The sequence below is a fragment of the Tamandua tetradactyla genome, chromosome 16, assembly GCF_023851605.1.
Source record: "Tamandua tetradactyla isolate mTamTet1 chromosome 16, mTamTet1.pri, whole genome shotgun sequence".
Classification (NCBI taxonomy): domain Eukaryota; kingdom Metazoa; phylum Chordata; class Mammalia; order Pilosa; family Myrmecophagidae; genus Tamandua; species Tamandua tetradactyla.
Genome location: NC_135342.1, coordinates 58131938 through 58143633, shown reverse-complemented (window position 1 = coordinate 58143633; position 11696 = coordinate 58131938). Strand labels below are relative to the sequence as shown.

At 38.0% G+C, this 11696-nt stretch overlaps 1 long non-coding RNA gene across 1 annotated transcript; it reads left to right on the top strand.

Annotated features, from left to right (window-relative positions):
• On the top strand, positions 1 to 9110 carry LOC143660333 (uncharacterized). The gene is made up of 3 exons (XR_013163962.1): positions 1 to 108; positions 3174 to 3309; positions 8996 to 9110. It is a non-coding gene; the product is annotated as an uncharacterized LOC143660333 (long non-coding RNA).
• The last annotated feature ends 2586 nt before the right edge of the window (positions 9111 to 11696 follow it).

Below are 11696 nucleotides of genomic sequence, written 5' to 3'. Positions count from 1 at the left end.
TCTTAAATTGAGACTTCGTGCAATTAATTACAAGTATAAGAGGTTGAAAAGTTTCCAGGCAGTATCTCAGAACAAAGCATCGACACCGACCAAGATATCCACAGAAATGTGAGTTTGTTTTTGAAAAACCTTCACTCCTTTGAGTTGTCTGGAATACATGATATCCATGGGAATCCGGGGGTCGGGGGGAGGGATGAGACATAAAACTTAGTAACAACGGCTGGTGGCACACATTGAGCCCCACTACATGACGCATATGGTACACTTAGACTCGAATCTTTCCAGCAACCTGGGAGATTGGAACAATTGTACTGTTTTCCTTCTTTTACAAACAACAAAGCTGAATTTCAGAGAATTTAAATGACCATAAAATACTCAAATTGGATAATGGAGGAAAGTTTAATAAAGGGTCTATTTATTAGTTATGGAGGAAAGTTTAATAAAGGGTCTATTTATTAGTTTAAACCTAATATTAAATTTCAACTAATGGTTCTCAAAGTGTGGTCCCTAGACCAGTATCATAGCAGCTCCTGTGAATGTGTCTGAATTGCAGATTCTAAGGCTCTAACTTAGACTTACTGGATCTGAAGCCCTGAGGTTGGGGCACAGCCGTCTGTGTTCTCACTAGCCCTCCGGGTGATTCTGATGCACAATGATGTTTGAGAATTGCTGGTTCAGGATGAACTACAAGGAATGATTAAGTGCCATTGACTGGGAACAGAGGAGAAACTGTTATCACTTTTACATCTGAGAGGACAAAAAGAGAAGGCAGTTTTCAAACCCCAGAGAAAGAAAACTTGAGAGGTCCCTCTGTAAGGAGCTATTGCCTTTGGTAGAGAGTCACCATCAACTTCTAGCCATCCAGCAGAGAGGGAACAAAGGGGATAAATGTCCTGGTAATACTCTCTCCTGCTTCATAGCGCTTCTTCTGGTGCCTCTCAGTGACCAAATGCAAGTAGATTCAGAGAGTAGGGGAACTCATTGATAAGGTCCAGACATATCAGCTTCCAAAGCACAGAGAGGTAGAAAGGATGGGGTGCCATTCTGGAGGGGCAAAGAGAAGTTGCCCATCATAGATGCCCAAGGTGACAAGAAGTAACAGGTGAAGGTACATTATAAACCCTTAACCATTATGCCATGCTGTCTCTTATAACAGCAAGTAGGAGTCAGAGCATAATCCTCTAAGACAAGACAAGCAGCTAGGAATGTACCCTGCAGGAAATGACACCGGAAGAGTTTTGGGGAGGATAGATGCATGATCTTACTTATTCATTCATTTACTGTTCGTTTGCTTTTCTTTTTGGCTTGAGAAAGGGCGCTCTGATAAATGGGGTGGATGAAGAAGGGTAGGGATGAGCAACAAGATGGTTAAATCTTTTGGGCTAATCTAACCGAGAATAAGAACTCAGGCTGCAGAAATTAAGGTAGCAAAAAAGAGACGAATTTAATAAAATCTGTGGGACTTATTAATTAATACTTGCAGGTAAGTGATGGCATTCAAGAGTTGCAGGCCAAAGAAAGGGTCTAAGATGCTTCCAGCATTCTTGTCCTAGTCCGCTTGGTAAAGGAATGGTTGTCGTTATTATTATCGGTATTGTCATTCATTCGCTGGTGGTGGCTGTTTGTACATTTGTTTGGATGCTGCCTGCGTTGTGAACAACGGGAGCTATCCAGAATATTGTTCGAATTTACAATATAAAACGGAGCTAAAAGCATAGTTTGAGGGTTTCAGAAAATTGATGTTATTTAAACATAACTTAGAGTGTTGTATACAATAAAAAAAATAAAAAATCAACGAAAGTGAATTCTAAATTCAAGTAAGATGTCAAAAGAAGGAAGGAGACCTCAGAAAAATATGGGGAATGAAGAGCAATAATAACGAAAACAGTAACAGCAAAATATTATTAATAGCAGGTAACTATATCATACATTCACTACAATCAGTGCTAAGCTTTTCCTAAATGCTGCATCAATTAATTTTTAAAGTGCTGTGGCAGATATTATTATACTCATTTAACAGTTGAAAATCAAAATAAAACAAAACTCTGAGGTTCAGGGACTATAGGAAACCATCTACGATGGCGTGATTGGTAACTCCCTAAATCAAAATTCAAGTGTGGGTCTTTGTTTATGGAGTCCATGAAATTCTCTGTTCATTTCAGAAATGAACAATAAAAATAATGCACTGAGTGACCTATTTGGATGTGGTTAAAAAGGAAAATGTAAGTTGTATATATGTTACTTGAACTTTTTCTTTTTTTAAATTAGGGCTGTTCGACACAGACAGTGAATCCTACTGTAAGCAGAGGTCTATAGTGAGTAGCACAATTATTAAAATGTACTTTCATGAATTGTAACAAAGGAGCTACATTAATGCAAGGTGTTAATAATAGGATAGTATACAGAAACTCTGTATTATCTGCATGATTTTTTGTAAACCTACAATTTTTCTAATGAAAAAAATTCAAGAAGTGGTGTCATGGAAGCCACAATTGGTCAGGTTAGACAGAGGGCAGTTCATATGAAAGAATATAGAAATTCCAAGTTATCAGCCAAGCTTTTTGCAAGTGGGCAGATAACAAAGGGAAAAGATCAGGCAGAAGCTGCTAGGATTCAAAATTAAAAGAAAAAATATCTTATTTTTGTGGTGGTAATTGCTTTTAAAGTAGAAGAGATTAGATAACTGTGACAATTAGCTCACACTGAAGCTTGCATAGAGCAGCCGCCAGAACAGCCTCTCAATTCCATGTGGTCTCTCTTGGCTACTGGTGCCTTATTTCATATCATATCTTTTTCCCCGTTGGGCCAGGAAGGCATTGTTGCTCTTACAGTGCCACGGCCAGACTCATACCTGGGAGTCATGCTCCACATTGTCAGGGAGATTTTTACCCCACATATGGGAAAGGGCAACAATGTTCCTTGTGGAATTGGCCACATCTGAGCAACAAGGAGGCTTCCAGGAAGGAATTTTTATGCCTTGTTATGAGTAGTCTTAGCTTCTCCCCTATGGTAATAAGTTTCATAAGAGTAAACTTTAAAATCTCGGGCTTAGCCTATTTTCTTGGGAGTTTCCATAGGTTGGGTGGGCACCCAGCATTTCCCAAACAGAAGAGTTTAATACTTATATGTATTAAAATACTTAATATATGTATATTTACTTTTTTCCCCTTCAGATACTCAAGGGTATCTGCCAGGAAGTTTTAAATATCAGCCCACCATAGTCTAAGACATACCCTGGCTCTACACCAAGCCATCAAGAATTACAAGGTCTCATTCCCGTTCTGAGCTCCAGTAGTCTGGGCTGTCCAGGTGAGCTATCTAGGGAGGATGATGCAGACTGTTCTATAACTATTTGTTGAATGTGCTTTGAAAATTATTGCTTTTTTTCTTTTTTTGCTTGGTATATATGTTCTAGTTTACAATTTTTATTTCTTAACAATAAAAAATGTAAAGAAAGTGGAAGAGATAAATAAGTTATGAGCTCAAAGAAAGAAAACAGAGTATTTGAATATATAAAAGGAAAGTGGGACAACATATACAAGATGAGAAAGAGAATGGGAAGTTCTGAGGTCTAGAGAATGGTTGGTTGCATTGGGTATATTTTGTTTATGGGGCATATCTTTTTCTGTGGGAAAGATGGAGTGTTGCTGAGGATAGGAAATATTCTTCCTTTATCCCCCACTTCACGTACCTCCAGGGTCTTGTGTGATTACTGAGCCATATCTTTTATGGAGTGATCCACAAAATCAGTTAAACATGAAATCCCATCTCTTCAGAACAAGAATTCAACAATGGCAGAAAGCAGACATTTTTGAAATGATATGTTTGTGAACATTAGGTGATACCCAGACACACAACATTTAATTTGAAGGACTCCAGGATGGAGGTCCCCAGTAAAGGAAAAATTGGTACCCTGGGTGTGGAGACTGAGACAGAGCTCCAGTACTCTGGATGGAGCCACGCTTGCCAGAAATGAGGGTCCACACCTTAGAAACACTCATCACTCAGCTTTTTATTGTAGGAGGGAATGTGTCAATGACCTTTCCCTCATGGGTGCCTAGCCCAGAGCAGGGTACAGAGCTGTCGAGCAGAAACTGGAGTTAAAAATAAAATCCAACATCAAATCTTCAAATCCACATTGTAAAATATTCTACTTAGGATTATTCTCTGTGACTTCTTTACTCTCCTTAAATGAACATGTATTCAATATATGAAAGTCAAGGAGCTTGACCCCTAATGTGCAATACGTTTTAGCCAGATGATTTTGGATTTTATCATTAAAATGATAAGATACCTACTAATTTTAAAGATTTTGGCTTGAATTTATGTGAAGCAATATGACTTTTAAACAAAAACACTACATCAAAATATTTACTGATCTTTAGCCCTTAACAGAGAAGGTAGGGTAACTTTGAATGCCATCTCTGCCACTGACCAATTTAGTGACCAGGAGCAAATGTCATAAGCCTACTGAGTCCCACTTTTATCATTTGTAAAACAGAGATACTGTAATGCCAACTTCTCAAGGCCTCTTTTCGAGATTAAATGGTATAAAGTATATGAAAATAACTTGGGAAGAGAGCTGCACAAAGGAGACCAGGTTCTCAATAAAAATGTGTTGGGATGAATCCCATGAATCTAATGTTCCATTGGGAAAATGAATATGATGTTGACTGGAAAAAGGGTAAAAGGAAAAGAGCTTCCCAAAACATCCTTGCTTCCATGAGATAAGCTCAGGGAGAAAATACCTATATATAGTAAGAATCATGTTTAAAAGTCATAAAATTCTAATGATTGACTAAAATAAAAAGTCAGTTATTCAGTGATGAAGACTTGTCATTACTAAAACCTGAACTGGGTTAGCTTTTGTTCTGGTTTGCTTCCTACTGGAATGCAATATATCAAAAATGGAATGGCTTTTGAAAAGGGGGATTTAATAAGTTGCTAGATTACAGTTCTAAGGCTGTGGAAACGTCCAAATTAAAGCAAGTTCATAAAAATGTCCAAATTGAGGCACCAATAGGAGGTTATCTTCACTCAAGAAAGGCCAACGAAGTTCAGGGTTTCTCCCTCAACTGAAAAGTCACATGGCAAACACGGTGACGTCTGCTAGCTTTCTTCCCAGGCTTCTTGTTTAATGAAGTTCCCCAGGGGGCATATTCCTTCTCCATCTCCAAAGGTCTCTGGCTGGGTGGGCTCTGTGGTTCTCATGGCTCTGTTATCATTTTCAAGCTCTTCCCAAAAATTTTTTTCCAAAAAACTTGTTTTAAAGGATTCCGGTAAAGTAATCAAGACCCACCTGGAATGGGTGGAGTCACATCACCCTCTAATCTAGAGTCAATACCCAAAATTGGATGAGGCACATCTCTGTGGAAATAATCTAATCAAGTTCCAATTTACAGTCCTGAATAGGGATTAAAAAAAACAACTGCCTCTACATGACGGACCAAGATTAAAACATGGCTTTCCTAGGGTGCATAATCCTTTTTAACTGGCATTAAATTTGTGTAATTTAATCAATTAAGAGTGGGACCAAACTGTTCCAGGAATGTCTCAGAGAGAGGTGACTGGTACCAGGTCAAAAAGACAAGGTGTCAGTATCAGAACTATGCAGCAGTTAAATTGCAATGGTTGCCATTGCATCAGGAGCCTGAGAGCATTGGTCAAGACAGATTGCTAGCCACAGCAACTGGGGCTCTGGGTAAGGAATGTAGTGCTTGAGAAGTTTGGCAAAAACTAGCTAATAGATTATCTAATAAGGGGGGGTGGCTATTAGGCATTGTTCTAAGGCAATGATCCAGTTATTGGTCAGAGAACAAGGAAAAGTTGGACCTCAGTTGCTAGAACTGAGGAGCAAGATCAAAATGGGTGCAGGCATTTCTCACCTGGAGCTCCTTAAATTTCTATTTGTAGTAGAGTAAATTCTAAACATGAGGTCACATTGTTCTAAATATGACAGTTAGAAGCACTACTGTCACACTTCTCTGGATTTTGTCATGACAGTGTTTTTTTTTTTTTTTTGACTTCTCCCTTTTGTGATGCAATACCTTTCTGACAACAAGAGCTGTTGTTGAGAGAATTGGGAGATTTTGAGCTGCATAGATTCTACAATCCCCATTCACTTCTCATATCTTGTATTTGTCATATCATGTATTTTTCTTTGAACGCAAACTATTCCTTTTAAGATCAGTTATCACATTGCATCTTAATTCTAGTAAAGAGAGCCTAAAGTAAAGCCAAGACACTGCATATTTACAATAATAAAGATATAGATGAAAATACCCAAGAGGAAACAATTATAGTTTTCCTCTCTATGACAAGAACTATATAAATTGCTTTGTTTGGTTTCTAAGAAAATCAGGATTCAAAAAGAGGTTAAAAAGCAGCCATAACGTAGCCCCTTATGGCCAGAATACTTGGCTGCATTTCTTTCTGTGATTTTGAATTTCTATTCTCAAAAATCTTCCCCCTTAGTCCTATTTTCTTACTCTTGTTTATTATTTTATTGTATATCTTTTTGTAATAGTTTACCTTAAATCGTTTGATAGAAGTAAGGCAGTGTACAAGTAAATGCATAATAAATATATGAGGCACATTGACAGTTTTATTCTTCCAGATATTAAAATGGAAGTGACTTATGACAGCATTCTATGAGCAAGGGGGTGAGGTAGTCATCTGAGTTGCATTTGTGTGAGGAAATATCCCGAGGTAGATGTGGTGCTCGTAAGAACAGTAAATCACAGAATAAAAATAGTCATGAGATTGAGGCATTTGTGGCCACAATTTTGATGCAGCAGCTCAGATATTGGAACTAAGCACAATGGGAAGAAAATCAATGACTTTCCTTGCAATAATTTGTTTTCATCTTTTCCCTGTGTTAGTCAGAGTTCTCCAGAGAAACAGAACCAACAGGAGAGATCTGCAAAAATGAGATTTATAAAGGTGTCTCATGTGACTGTGGGAAGGGAAGAGTCCAAATTCCACAGGGCAGGTTGTAAAGCTGGCAGCTCTGATGAAAGTTCTCAACAAACTCCATAGAAAAGACTTGCTGGTTGCAGAAGCTGTGAAAGAGTCTCTTCTTCCTTAAAACCGTCAACTGATTGGTTTATCTCAATGTGAGAGATCCATCTTAGTTATTTCAGAAGTAATCAGCCACAGATACAACCAGCTAGCTGACTGATGATTTAATATACCAGCCTCCAAGTTTATTAACCAGCCACAAACTATACTTGCAGCAATGGTCGGACTGGTGCTTGCCTGACCAGACAACTGGGCATAATCCCTTGGCCAAGTTGACACCAGAATCTAACCATTACAAACCCTAGGCTATATTTTTAGTTTATCATTTCCTAGGGATCACTGACCCCAAACCACAGAAGGAAAGAATATTTTGAAATACCTTAAGTTCTCCTGCATGTACCAAGTGGACCCTCCTCATGGCAAGAAAAATGACTAATCTAATTTTGGAGTACTATAAGAATGTGTGTTTACTGGACTTCATTAATCAGACATGGACTGAAATGTGGACACATTTCACTGCCTATTCCATTCTTATCCTTGCAAAGGCATGAAGATGGCTGCAAAAGTCCACACACATGGCTGGAAAAGGCTACCTGGGTTTCCTATGTACACCCAGACCCAAGGCCCAAGGCTTAGATTTAGAAGGAATGGAAAATGATCAAAGGAAAGCTCAACATCCCACTGAAGTCCTGAGTTAAGATCATGAACAATGTCCTGGCACATTCATTAATCTGAAATCAGTCCTTATCCTCATGTGGTTTGCACATGAATAGGAAGGCAGGGGATGAAGTAGTGTTATTATCACCATTAAATGTTCTCTAAAACTCCATTGTTTGACCCTGGTTATTTTGTTTTAACAGTAACACTCAGAACTAGGATTGTTCCAGAGGAAACGGTCTCATATCAGGGTAATAATTCTTATGAAGAACAAGTGAAGTGATGTTACCATTTTTATATTAGAAAAGAGAAGATCAAATTTTGTCTCAACATTGAAGGCCAATATGGAGATGAGAAAGTTGTCCAAGGATGTTTTGCTTATGATAACAAAACTAGAAACAATTGACTGAATTACTAAAAGGCCAACTTTGAATCACTCAAAGGGAACTAATTTTATCCATGTGATAGGCTGATAGTGAAACCCCATCCCTGGATGATGAACCAAAATTAGGGATGTAAGAGAATGACCCCCAACTCCATACCATGATTGTAGATAAACAGTGAGACTGAATTGAGGCAGCCCTACCTATGACCCCTCTAATATTCTTCTCTTGATTTGTCTAGACACTAGGTTCATCAATAACACAAAAGGTCAAAAATCACTTTCATCAAAAGTACTTCATTTCTTCAGAAATAGAGTGATCCATGTCAAAAGAAAATGGTTTTCTTGTTTGGGCATGCTTGTTATGACTGGGTTTCAATAGACTCGTAAATTGACAGCAACTTGCAGTCTAATTCCAGTGGTTCTCATTGAAGAGAATCACTGGAAGTCACAGGTGGCAGAACCTGCTGCTTATTCAATGAGGAAGTTGGTAAGGCAAGTAAGGCCTGAGTCTGGAGCTGGGATGTGCCAACCTCTCTATGCTTCCTGGTCTCATCTAGAAAATCTTCACCCACACTATGGCTGACTGTATTTTCAAAACACTTCCTAGACACTGCATGTGTTGGGTATAATAGTCTATGCACAGAGTATCAAGAAACAATAGTGCTCTATCCCTGACCTCTGGGATTCAATACACTACAGGGAAGGCCCCATGTATAAACACAAAATTTTGGTGAAACTGGGTGTTAAAATAGAAGAACTATGCAAAGCAGTGATTTGTCCTCACTGTACCTCAGTGTTTCCACCTGTAAATTGAGGATATTGATCATATTATGTCTAAGGGTCCTTTCAGTTCTGAAAGAATCTCTATGACTAATACTTATTGTATTAATAGTTATACAATACATAATATGACTATTATTTACTGTTTCACAGGCAGGAGGAGGCTTCCCACTGTATCACTTGAGGCCCACTGCAGTCTCCAGGCACGTGAAGAGCGGTGACTTTTCACTGGTGTCATAAACTCTCTGTGTGTTCACAACAGTAAACATCTCACCCAACAGTTGACTTATGCCTGCTTTTTTTAACAATTGCAACAGATGGTTGACACTTGAACAGAATGTATAATTAGCTTTGCAATCTAACGTTCATTCTTATTTGTTCTTTCTCGAAGGAAAGAAACGGTGTCTTATGCCATTGGGTCTAATCTGTGAGTTTAATCAGAAGCAGTGCCATGAAAGTTCTCAGGAGAGATGGGCTGTGGGAGGATTCCTAATCTCAGCCTTTTGGGGACATTAAAAAAAGTGGGGGAGTGGGTGGAGAGAGAAGTCTCACTGTTCTTTTTTAAATCTAAATGTCTTTTTCTCATTTTTGTTCCAGATAAGGGAAGCTTTTATGCCTTCCCCTTTCCATTTATCCACCTTATATTCCTTAACCTCAGCATTCCCACCTGCAGAAAGATTACTAATCCCTAATTTAGAGGTTGGTCTGAACAGTAAATGAAATAACTCCTACGAGTAGGTAGCATACAGCCTGATGCATAGCAGGTAGTCCACAGACATCAGTCCCTTTCCTGTGGGTGAATTTAGGTGGAACTGAAGGGACATCAGTTACCATTTGCTACAACAATGTTGATGTGAGTTGAGTTAAATTATGACCCCACACCCATCTACTCAACCAGTGATCCTTCCCAATCCTGAGTTTCAGGGAGACACATTGGTCAGTGTTGCTTCATTGCATCTCTTCTGCAAATTTTGCTTCCCCACACCCTTAGCTAAGTCTCTGGAAGCCCAGAAATCCTTCTGCCCTCCTTCAGTCAACGATTCTTATGTCCCATTTTCACCTACTCCAAATTTCTCTCCCGTTATCCTTCTCTGAGTCATATAATCCTAAACCTCATTATATGCCACTCTCTTTGAAATTCTAAATTTATAGAATAGTGCTACTGTTACCCTACTGGTTATCTTTAGGATTAATTCATGGGAATTTTGATATTTGGCCTCCTCAAGCCTTTCAGAGAACTGTACTATACCAGAGGGAAGAATAAGTGTCTTGGAGTAGAAATAGAGAATTGTCAAAACAATGGAATTGGGTCCTCAGAAGGGAATAATTCTATTTTACCCAACATATCAGAAAGGCATAAAATGATCCTTGATCAGAGAAAATACAGCATTTATTCTAGAAAAGACTATATGTAACCAAAGGCCACATTGAAATTTAGTAATTCACTGAACCGAATAGAACTTGCTAGAACTCAGGAAATGTATGGTTACTTCTTTTATGAATTTGTGGTCTTCAGGGAAAGGATTAAAAAAAGTATGATATAAAATTTACAAAGTCGAATTTTATATAGTCAAAGGGGAAAAAAACATGAGGTAATAGAAAATACACAGAGAACTAATTAGAATGGTCTTAAGAATTGCATTGCTATAAAGAAGAAATCTGCATTTACTGAGATCTAGGGTAATACACATACTTTACATAAAAGCAATGTATCAAATGCAATGTCTTATCACAGAAGATAACACATAGCGAATGTTAGTAGAGGTTAACTACTATTATCTACTTCAATTTTAGAAATATTTCTGCATTGCAGATGAATAAAATTGGATTCCAAATATTTGAACAGGCAGGCAAACATCACCAAAAGTGAGTGTGAGAAAACCAGGATTACAAATGAATCTGCCTGACATTAAAGTTCATCCTTTTTTTTTTTCTTCTCCTATGCTGCACGACTTGTTAATGAAAATGAAGAGGGTTATTCTTTGTTACTCATTCACGCCCTTGGCAGGTGTGAATGCATCACAGATAGAGGACACTGGATGTCTGCTTCCAATGATACTCAAGCCCATTGTGAGAATTTTAGTGTACTCCAGATTCATTCACTCGTTCAACAAGCATGTGTCACCTTACCATGTGTCAGGAACTATTCTAGGCACTGGGAATACTATGGGGAAGAAGCTAGACATTTACCCAAAACAAAATATATGGAATGAGCTGGAATATCAACCTTATTTAAAAAATTTCGACTCACAATAGCCACTCTTTAGCTGGTTATGCTTGGATTGTATTCATTTTTATAGAGTAAAAACTCTATTTGAAGTTCCAGAGGTACTGGGGAAACAAAGATAATTAAAAAATCCTTGGTTTTAATTATTAAAATATGCATAATCAGAACAGAAAATTATGAAATGTATAAGGATGTAAAGAAGAAACCACCCATGATCCTAGTAAACTGGGATAAATACCTTTAATATGTTTGCATGTTTTCCAAATTATTGAAATATCCACATACATATTTATGGGTAATGAATCATTCTGTGTACTATTTTATGGCTTACTTTTTATTGAGTTTTAATAGGCCGAGTAGATGCAAAAGGCTTAGATATGTATGTACTTGTGTGTCCTGTAACTAGATCAAGGCCATTTGTGACACCAAGAAGTGTCCCTCCTGACCCTTTTCCTTCGACACTTTATCTAGAGGAAACCACTGATAAAGTGGCCTATCACCATATATTACTTTTTGTCTTGAATTCATAAAAATGGAATTACATAGGATGTGCTCTTTCTTGACTGGCTTCTTCCACCCCAACATTTCAGTACATCTTACTTTTAATTTAGCATTATAGCATGATTG